Source organism: Phyllobates terribilis, unplaced genomic scaffold (assembly GCF_046119375.1).
Source record: "Phyllobates terribilis strain yellow unplaced genomic scaffold, ASM4611937v1 Scaffold_65__1_contigs__length_7625178, whole genome shotgun sequence".
Taxonomy (NCBI): Eukaryota; Metazoa; Chordata; class Amphibia; order Anura; family Dendrobatidae; genus Phyllobates; species Phyllobates terribilis.
The window spans coordinates 4,990,269-4,999,772 of record NW_027362825.1 but is presented as its reverse complement, the minus strand read 5'-3'; the positions used below and the strand labels follow the sequence as shown (position 1 = coordinate 4,999,772).

General features: G+C 40.8%; 2 non-coding genes across 2 annotated transcripts; both read right to left on the bottom strand.

The window, feature by feature from the left end:
* Positions 1–2,769: 2,769 nt before the first annotated feature.
* On the bottom strand, positions 2,770–2,842 carry TRNAR-CCU (transfer RNA arginine (anticodon CCU)). Its single transcript has one exon. It is a non-coding gene; the product is annotated as a tRNA-Arg (tRNA).
* Positions 2,843–8,086: 5,244 nt separating this feature from the next.
* Positions 8,087–8,169, bottom strand: TRNAL-CAG (transfer RNA leucine (anticodon CAG)). The gene has a single exon. It is a non-coding gene; the product is annotated as a tRNA-Leu (tRNA).
* Between the last annotated feature and the right edge of the window lie 1,335 nt (positions 8,170–9,504).

Sequence of the window (9,504 nt, the reverse complement as noted above, 5' to 3'; positions counted from 1 at the left end):
TCAAAATTTTTGCCAAATTTCTGATTTTTTCACAAATAAACGCAAGTGATATCAAAGAAATTTTACCACTATCATGAAGTACAATATGTCACGAAAAAACAGTCTCAGAATCAGGGGAATCCATTGAAGCGTTTCAGAGTAATTACTTCATAAAGTGACAGTGGTCAGAATTGAAAAAATTGGCCCGGTCACGAAGGCAAAAACAGGCTCTGGCGCGAAGTGGTTAATTATTGTATTATCTTTAAATGTTGCTTATAACTGTTGTATATGAACCTCTGAATTGTAAAGTGCTCTGGAATATGTTGGCGTTATATAAAGAAAGAATATTATTATTACATCATGTTACTCTAAGATAAAAAAAAACTGCTGACTGATTCACTTTAAATTCTATAAAACCAACAAACAAGCAGCAGCCAGCTATGATACAGAATTCGCTGATGTCTTCATCCCTCAACAGATTTTTTTACAGTTTTGAAATCTGACACTCTGCCCAATCCCAGTATACCACTAGCAACCATTTCAGTGCGCCAAAAGCCAGCGATGGTCAATACCTAATTGACCTATTACAGTATGTACAGGTGCTTCTCACAAAATTAGAATATCATCAAAAAGTTAATTTATTTCAGTTCTTTAATAGAAAAAGTGAAACTCGTATATTATATAGAGTCATTGCAAACAGAGTGATCTATTTCAAGTGTATATTTCTGTTAATGTTGATGATTATGGCTTACAGCCAATGAAAACACAAAAGTCATTATCTCAGCAAATGAGAATAATTAACAAATAATACCAGCAAAGGCTTCCTAGGTGTTTAAAAAAAAGTCCCTTAGTCTATTTCAGTAGGCTCCACAATCATGGGGCAGATTGCTGACTTGACAGATGTCCAGAAGGTAGTCATTGACACACCCCACAAGGAGGGTAAGCCGCAAAAGGTCATTGCTAAAGAAGCTGGCTGTTCACAGAGGGCTGTATTCAAGCATATTAATGGAAAGTTGAGTGTAAGGAAAAAGTGTGGTAGAGAAAGGTGCACAAACAACCGGGATAACCGCAGCCTTGAAATGATTGTTTAGAAAAGACCATTCAAAAATTTGGGGGACGTTCACAAGGAGTGGACTGCTGTTGGAGTCATTGCTTCAAGAGCCACCACACACAAACGTATCCAGGACATGGGCTACAGGTGCCACATTCCTTGTGTCAAGCCACTCATGACCAATAGACAACGCCAGAAGCATCTTACCTGGGCCAAGGAGAAAAAGACCTGGACTGTTGCTCAGTGGTCCAGCTTCACTGTCCACTGTCTCTGAAGAGAGGCAGCAGTGTAAGTGCAGGCCCCGCCCACTGCACTTGATGCTCATTTGCATAACAATTAAACAGTACATTTCTCTAAAATGTAAACCTAGATTTTCAAAATAATGGTATTTCTGTGATCAGCATTACAGGGACTTTATAAAAATGTCATTAGTTTGGGGTGTAAAACCTGATGAGAGGTTCCCTTTAAGAGCAATATTCCAGATTTCAGTGTAATTATTTGCAGGGATCCAGGTAACATTAAGATGCTGTTTGGCAATAAATCTGCTTTTGCTATTCCTTCCAGTGATTTTCCGATGTGTAAATTTATGACAAGCAAAATGTCAGCACTAATGGGGCCAATGTCTCACTCACATGTCTTACTCTGGGTGCGAATGGAAACAGGATGAAATCTTCACCCATCAGAATTCTTTCTTTTGTTGCAAAGGGGAAGATTGAGGCCTGAATTGGAATCTGTGATGAAACCAATAAACTAGATTATTTTGGCTGGAATCATTTTGGATTTTTCCCAGTTCTGGAGAAGATCCATAGTAATCTGCAGATGGGAAAGCAAAGATAATCTACCTGATCTGCTGATGGGCTGCAGCGTTCACTTGACAAGCAAAGTAACCAGATCCCCAGGTAACACGGCGCTCGGAGAGAAGAAGTTGGGCTTGTTTGGGATTTACAGTTTTTACTTCTTTTATTCTGTACACCGAGAGCATTGAAAAGGGATTTTCCAGTAGTGGACAAACCCTTTGAGGGTATATTCACACATTGCGTTTTTGCTGCCTTTTTATTCTGCAGCAAAACCTGATCTCTTGCCAGGAGGTTTGTTCGGGATTTTTCTTGCTTTTTTGCTTTTTTTTTGGTGCGTTTTTTAACTGTCCTTTTGTCTCTTTTATGCATGTACATAAAGTTCAGTGAAAAAAAGTCTCATTCTGGTTTTGACACAAAAAATGCTGAAAAAACACTGAAAACCCTGACACCTGCGTTTTTGGTGCGTTTTTTCAGCATTTTTTTCATCACCCATTATTTCCAATGGGTGAAAAATTGCTGAAAAAAACACTGAAAGAAGTGACATGCTATATTTTGCAAAAAACCCAACCAAGGCACAAAATCCTGAAAAAAAAAACATGATATGAGCATGAGATTTCTGGAATCTCATAGACTTTGCTGGTACTGTAAAACGCAACTGAAAATTTGCATAAAGAAATGCATCAAAAAACGTTGAAAAAAACATGATGTGTGAACATAGCTCCAAACCACTGGACCTTCCCGCCATACATTTTCTACCAAGATATTAACTCTTTGTAGAAGAGTCGATAATGCAATCAGCAATACCTGAATTTATAGTAGATAAAGGACAATCACTGGTAAAATTCAAGAAAGTTGCTCTTAGTGCAAACATTACCCTTAACATAATGGAGACAATAAAGAAATGTAGGAAGAAAAAAAATGTTGGAGAAAAAGCTTATGAAGCACCCCAGATGGGACTCGAACCCACAATCCCTGGCTTAGGAGGCCAGTGCCTTATCCATTAGGCCACTGGGGCTTAGTGGGGGCTGATTGCTCACATTACCTGGACTTTTTTCTATTTCATAAATCAGTGAAAATATTTAAAAGCAGAAACCCGGCCGGCTGCTGCTTCTAAGAAGGCGAGATTGAATTCTCTGAAAAAAGTAGATGGAAAAGGGAAGGAAATGGTAATAAATTCCATCACATTTGGGGCAAATGCTCTCATTAAAACGAATATCGTGAAAAAAACATGAAGGAAAAGTATTTGAAACAAAAACTACATTGTGACTCTGAAACACTGCAGCATTTCAGAGAAAAACCTAATATAAGGGCTCTTGCACACAAATGATTTTCTTGGACGAGTTCTATCTGTGGTTTTCACTGATTGCTCTCGTGCGTATGATATTCTATGGGGCTGTGCACATGTTCAATTTTTTCCCCAGACTGAGTAGTCCACTGAAAAAATCTGAGATATGTCCAATTTTCATTCGAGTACAGGTCCATGAAAAAAATCAGATCGCACTCAGATGACATCTGAGTGTGCTTCAATTTTCAGGGACTGAGAGAGTGGAGAAAATGATCAAAGTCTGAATCAGAATAATAGGACTGTTTTTCTCAGATGTAGAATGGTCCTGTGACCCTACCCTAAAAGTCAGCCGGGGACCAGGATTCATGAGTGACTAGTGGAAAAGGTTGGTCCCTGCAGCTCCTCCCGCCCGCTCCTCTGGAATGATATGTCTCTCTCAGCGTGTGTATATAGGGAGAGACCTGTCAGTCATTGTCAGCGGATGAGGGGAAGCGACCAGGAACCGAGCTGCAAAGGAGACTGGTAGGAAAGGTCGTTCAGGTTCCCTTTAGACTACATTACTCACAAATACATTATACTTATGAATTGTTAGGTACTTAGCACACAAATTGGCCAATTCATGTGCGCTCACTAGATATGAAAAGGTGATCTATCTTTGAGGTGCTGTCACTAACTTAGACCTCAGGTAGGAGAGCAATACGACACTTAATAATCACAAGCAGTAGTGTAGCTACCACGGGGGCAGGGTGGGACGGTTGCCCCGGGCCCCACACTCTGAGGGGGCCCACCTGGAGCTACACTATTGTAACTGTAGTGGCGTGAGCAGCACGCCGCTACAGTTACACTCTGGACAGAGCAAGGAGACTCGATGTCCCTGCATTGCCTGGCGGCCGCTATGGGGCCCTTGAGCAGGAGGGGGGCCCCCGGTGCCAGCATCGGGCCCCCCCACCATTCACTGCAACCGCGAGCTCCCTCTCCCATTAGTTCCCATAGCTTCCTCTGTGTCTGACGTCACTGATGTCATCACTTGGCACTCGGCCCCCTGAGCTGAAGATGTGTGGGGGCCGGGTGCTCAGAGCAGCGGGGGAACTAGGAGGAGAAAGAGGTGAGTATTGTGCTTATTTATTTTTTCTTATGGGGGGGATTATGCTACAGACAGCCTAAGGGGGTGGGGGATTATGCTACAGACTGCCTATGGGAGGTGGGGTGGGATTATGCTACAGACTGCCTATGGGGGGCTGGGAGGATTATGCTACAGACTGCCTATGGGGGGTGGGGTTACTATGCTACAGACTGCCTATGGGGGGGATTATCCTACAGACTCTACCTATGGGGAGTGCATTATACAGTGGTGGGCAAAAATATTGGCACCCCTGCAATTCTGTCAGATAATACTCAGTTTCTTCCTGAAAATGATTGCAATCCCAAATTCTTTGGTATTATTATCTTCATTTAATTTGCTTGCAGGGAAAAAAACACAAAAGAGAATGAAGCAAAAATCAAATCATTGATCATTTCACACAAAACTCCAAAAATGGTCCAGACAAAAGTATTGGCACCCTCAGCCTAATACTTGGTTGCACAACCTTTAGCCAAAATAACTGCGAACAACCGCTTCCGGTAACCATCAATGAGTTTCTTACAATGCTCTGCTGGAATTGTAGACCATTCTTCTTTGGCAAACTGCTCCAGGTCCCTGATATTTGAAGGGTGCCTTCTCCAAACTGCCATTTTGAGATCTCTCCACAGGTGTTCTATGGGATTCAGGTCTGGACTCATTGCTGGCTACCTTAGAAGTCTCCAGTGCTTTCTCTCAAACCATTTTATAGTGCTTTTGGAAGTGTGTTTTGGGTCATTATCCTGCTGGAAGACCCATGACCTCTGAGGGAGACCCAGCTTTCTCACACTGGGCCCTACATTATGCTGCAAAATTTGTTGGTGGTCTTCAGACTTCATAATGCCATGCACACGGTCAAGCAGTCCGGTGCCAGAGGCAGCAAAGCAACCCCAAAACATCAGGGAACATCCGCCATGTTTGACTGTAGGGACCGTGTTCTTTTCTTTGAATGCCTCTTTTTTTTTCCTGTACACTCTATGTTGATGCTTTTTCCCAAAAAGCTCGACTTTTGTCTCATCTGACCAGAGAACATTCTTCCAAAACATTTTAGTTTTCTCCTCTAAGTTTTGCCAAACTCCAGCCTGGCTTTTTTATGTCTCGGGGTAAGAAGTGGGGTCTTCCTGGGTATCCTACCATACAGTCCCTTTTCATTCAGACGCCGACGGATAGTACGGGTTGACACTGTTGTAACCTCGGACTGCAGGGCAGCTTGAACTTATTGGGATGTTAGTCGAGGTTCTTTATCCACCATCCGCACAATCTTGCGTTGAAATCTCTCGGCAATTTTTCTTTTCCATCCACATCTAGGGAGGTTAGCCACAGTGCCATGGGCTTTAAACTTCTTGATGACACTGCGCATGGAAGACACAGGAACATTCAGGTCTTTGGAGATGGAATTGTAGCCTTGAGATTGCTCATGCTTTCTCACAATTTGGTTTCTCAAGTCCTCAGACAGTTCTTTGGTTTTCTTTCTTTTCTCCATGCTCAATGTGGTACACACAAGGACACAGGACAGAGGTTGAGTCAACTTTAATCCATGTTAACTGTCTGCAAGTGTGATTTAGTTAATGCCAACACCTGTTAGGTGCCACAGGTAAGTTACAGGTACTATTAATTACACAAATTAGAGAAGCATCACATGATTTTTCAAACAGTGCCAATACTTTTGTCCACCCCCTTTTTTTAGGTTTGGTGTGGAATTATATCCAATTTGGCTTTAGGACAATTCTTTTTGTGTTTTTTCATTGAAGACAAATTAAATGAAGATAATAATACCAAAGAATTTGTGATTGCAATCATTTTCAGAAAGAAACTGAGTATTATCTGACAGAATTGCAGGGGTGCCAATACTTTTGGCCACCACTGTACTATATTGAGGACTTTCTGGCGCATTATACTATATGTAGGCTATTTGTACAGTGTGGGGATTACAGTTAGGGTCATACCGTGTGGGAGATTATGTGGGGTCTTTGCACAGTGTAGGGGCCATCATATGTGTGGGAGATAATGTGGGGTCATTTGTATAGTGTAGGGGCCATCATAAAATGTGGGAGATAATGTGGGGTATTTGTGCAGTGTGAGGGCCATCATACTGTGTGGGAGATAATGTGGTATCTTTGCACATTATGGGGGCCATCATACAGTGTGGGAGATAATGTGCGGTCTTTTCACAGTGTGGGGGCCATCATACAGTGTGGGAGATAATGTGGGGTCTTTGCACAGTGTGGGGTCCATCATACAGTGTTGGAGACATCAGTTTGGAGGCTACTAAGGGGTCAGTATACTGTGTGTTGGGTACTATACAGTGAGGGGGCATTATACTATGTATAGGAGAGCATCATACTGTGTATAGGGAGCTGTATATAGGGGGAGACTCAGTACATTATTAAATGTTAAGTGGGCACTTATCGTTATAGGGGAACTCAGGTTATTGTGACTGTCAGAGGGGCACACAGAGGGCATTATTACTTTCTAAGGGGCAAAATTTGGTCACTGTTTTCTAGGGCACTTGCACATGGCATTACTATATTCTAGAGGGTTGTTTTACTATCTTGAGAGCACACAGAAGGTGCAGTAATATGGACACGTACAGCAACAGAGGCTCAGTATTGGGGTATCAGCAGGAAGAGGTGTTTGTGCAGGTTGGGACTAGATGGGGACGGGGCCTGAAATGTAAGGAGTCAAATGTGTCTTTGTTGTGATCTCTGCAGACCTGAGAGTCTGAGTCCTGGATGGAGAAGTCGTTGTGTCAGTCTGGGCCAGATAGAAAAGACGGGAAAAGTGAACAATTTAATCAGAAAGAACGTCAGCTGTAAGTTACTACATATAACAGTGCTGTGATCTCTTATATATTCTGCAGGACTGGAATCTAGCAATATGTCACCATATGGCGGTAATAGCAGTGCTGGTCTTTGTATAGAGATTATTTTCAGTAACAGCGCTGTCATCTGCTGAGGTTCTCCTACATCCACTATCTGGGTGCGCCACTATTTTTGTAATCAGGGTTACCTGGTTAGGGGCCCACTTAGAAGTTTCGCCCACACTGAACCAAAGCCCTAGATACGCCTCTGATCACAAGCTATAAAAATGTTGATATTCGTTTACAAGTCTGTAACCTACATGTGGTATAGATATCTGGGCTCAGACTGGCCCACCGGTCAACAAGGAATCCTCGGGTGGGCCCCCAGTGTGCCCCTGAGCCTTGGGCATAACGATAGTAATTGTGTCCTACGTCACCACTGCCACCCTTTTGTATTTTACAGTTGTTCCTCCACTATAACGAGGAAAAGGCCAAAAAGATATTTGCATATAGCTGTTGTGTGACCCCTAGAGTCAGTTCCACCTGTGTACACCAAAGATCCTAGTCTGACCATACTGATCTCTAGTGGCCAATGTGACAACTGCAATTTTTCATTACAAATTGTTTTGTTTTTTTAGCTGATGTTCCTTTATTCTTTTAATACCACACAGGGATTGGTTTATTTTGTTTGCAGTAATGTAGTAAAGCTCTGTATATCTATATTCCCGTATATACAGGTGTTAGTGCTCACATAACTGCGCTGTAAAGTAAGGAATGTGATCAGACAGGTCATCACTGATTGTCGACACGATATGGGGTCGGATCACAGAATAGGTAGGATTAGGCGTCATCATATTCTCATTACGATATACAACGGCAGGGAAAGGGTTAAAGGTGTTATCACACAAATAAACATTTATTCAATTCTTGATTCCGTGACTCAATGCTGCATTACCATATAAATTCTATATAAGATTTCAGTGTTATTAAGTGTTCTAACATGTACTAATCAATAACAGGAGAGAAGCTGTACAATGTCAGGAAGAAGAAGAACTGATGTCAGAAATGGGATTCGAACCCACGCCTCCAGAGGAGACTGCGACCTGAACGCAGCGCCTTAGACCGCTCGGCCATCCTGACTTCGGATGGTTTAAGTAAATTAACACTTTCTAAGATAAGCAGTAGAAAGATGAGCATTACTTGTGATTAAAGGAAATATATCATGATTTATTTTATTTCAATATGCATTTCTAATTCCTTAGTGATGGAGCCAATTTTGAGCTTAACGACCAAAGCCACATTTTTTAAAAACTGACACGTGTCACTTTATGTGATAATAACACTGTAATGCTTAACATATCCCTGTGATTCTGAAAGTGTTTTTTCGTGACACATTGTACTTTATATTAACGGCAAATTGAGGTCAATATGTTTTTAGTTTTTCTTGTGAAAATATCTAAAGTTTGCTGAAAATTTTTAAATGTTACCAATTTTTTAACTTTAACTGCTTATATCCTAAAATCAACTAGTCAGACAACCAAACAAGTTAATAAATAACATTTCCTAGGTGTCTACTTTATGTCAGCATCATTTCCCAAACCTCCTTTTATTTCGTTAGGATGTTAGAAAGGTTAAAATTTAGCAGCAAGATTTAATTTTCTTTTTTAAGAAAATTTAAGAAAATTTCCAAGTTCTATTTTTCACAGACCTAGTCAGTGTTGAAGTGACTTTGAGGGTCCTATATTTTGGAAAAACACCACTGGATTCACCCTAAGAACTTGTTCACACAATGCATTCCCAAACAAAAATGACACCGCAGTAAAACTGATGTGCTTTTACTGTATTTTTTAAGTTTACAGCAAAAAATGCATTGGGAAGGCATCATGTGAACACAGTCTGGACCTTTATTTTTATGCCATTCAAATTAGTAAGGAAATTAAAAAATATTTTTTTCTTTGCTGCAATACATATTCCTTATAACACAAAATACTAATAAAAAAACTCCAACAAAACTAGACATCTACGTATCAGCAAAAAATAAAAATAGGCATTTTAGCCTTGCATGAGAAAGTGTCATATACATTTTTGGATTTTTTATTAGTTTAGTTTTGATTTGTAAATAACAATTAGTAATAAAATGTTGCAGTTGTCTTAGTGTCCACTAGATGTCAGTATCAGGTGCACACATTACAGATTTGTAAACCATGATTGCCATTTTTAAGATTATGATATTAAGTGTCTTTATGATCTGTGAATTGTGGAGTCCTGGAAAAAAATCAATGCAATAGAAAATGTAAAATTATTCTTTAAAAAAATACCTCTCCATATGCCGAAACCCGCGATCAAACCAGGGACCTTTAGATCTTCAGTCTCAAGCCCCCGTCTCACTTAGCGATATCGCTGCTGAGTCACGGTTTTGGTGACTCACCAGCAACCTCACCAGCGATGTCACTATGTGTGACACTTTGCAAAGAT